The following is a 1,675-nucleotide window of genomic DNA, read 5'->3' as shown; positions in this document are numbered from 1 at the left end:
GTAAAGTATTTCAATAAATAGACGCAACTCCGGAAGTACTCACCCATCTATGCCAAGACATCTGAAAGGCAGATACGTAGCAAACAGACTGAAGGATACCTATATTTGTGACTATTCTAAGAAAAGGGCCCCAACAGAATATAAAGTATCAAATAATATTGTTATTTTCACATGCACATAAATTTTATTGATAATGCATAAGTTATCATTGTAGCAATACAATGAGAGAGAGCTGCCGGATATCCACGTAGTACTCAGAATAGGACACGGACCAAGGGAAATCATTGCTGATGTCACATGGTACGTAGGAGTTGAAAGCAGAGAATATCTGGAGGATGTTCCCTTGTATTGACTATGTAAATCAATTTCTGGATAACATTGTAAACACGGGAGCTCCAGAAAAATTAATTGTGCTCATGCAGAATCTGTAAATGGACCAACAGGCAGTCATTCAGATGAAACATGGGCTACTACATATTTAAAAATCAGGAATGGTACACATCAGGCTTATATTCTTCCATCATATTTATTTTAACTGTATGCTGAGAAAATTAATCTGAGATATTGAACTATATGAAGAAGAACACAGCACCAGGGTTATAGAAAAACTCAGTTTTAACAACGTCCAATATGCATATGACTCAATCTTGCCTATTGAAAGACAGGGAAACCTGAAGTGAAGATTGATGGAAATCAAGGATTGCAACTTGCAGTGTGGCTCACAACTCAATGTAAGGAAAACTTCATTGAATGAATGAATAGAAGACATGATGATAAACAGGGAAAGGATTGAAGTTGTTAAGAATTGCTTGGGTCTACAATCAATGTTCATTGAAGCATCAGTGACAAAATCAAACGACACATTGCATTTAGCAATAAAAGACCTTTAAAGGGTTAAAGAGCAAATATTTCACCTTGAGGACTAAAGTGCACCTGCCCTAAATTATGGTATTTTCAATGACCTCATACACACAAAAACTGGGCAGTGCCTAAGGAAGAGAATGGAAGCATTGATACATTTTAATTACACATTGCGCAAGAATATCGGAAGTTCCATGCACTGCCAGAAGAACAAGTAAGCCTCTCTTGGAGGCACTAGAAATGAGGATAGCAAGAGCTTCAACTAGTGTATTTTTAGGACCATTCTCTAATAAAGGACATCATTCTTGATAAAGAAGATGCTCAGGGAAAATGTGGAAGACACTCAAGGAGATGCATTGGCACAGTGGCAGCAACAGTGGGCTGAAACATAACAATAGTGGAAACAAAATAGCTAGCATAATTTCATGATATCTGAGAGGTGCTTCTTCTATCAGTCTGTTAAAACACATATTGTATGCATTTTAGGGTGACATAAGATTAATGATCACTAGCAAATCATTTTTCCCCAGTTAACCTTATGCCCATAATCTATTTTTGGTAAAAACATAAATGTCGTACTTGGCTATTGGTCCATTTAGTCAAATGGCTACAAAGTAAAGGGTAAAAAAGGAAATAAGATGAAAGTACTAACAGGTTTCTGTGGTACTTCAACACACACTGCTTTGTGCTTTTTAATTTTTCACTAGCTTTCTCCTTCTTCAGTGTCAGCCTCTCAATTGTATTTGGAGTGGCAATGTGCCCATTGCTGGATTGTGAATCATAACTGATTTTACAAATGATGATGATCTATTTT

The sequence above is a fragment of the Echinops telfairi genome, unplaced genomic scaffold, assembly GCF_000313985.2.
Source record: "Echinops telfairi isolate 266 unplaced genomic scaffold, ASM31398v2 ScPeMD7_7468;HRSCAF=8506_0, whole genome shotgun sequence".
Taxonomy (NCBI): domain Eukaryota; kingdom Metazoa; phylum Chordata; class Mammalia; order Afrosoricida; family Tenrecidae; genus Echinops; species Echinops telfairi.
This window is presented reverse-complemented; position numbering follows the sequence as displayed.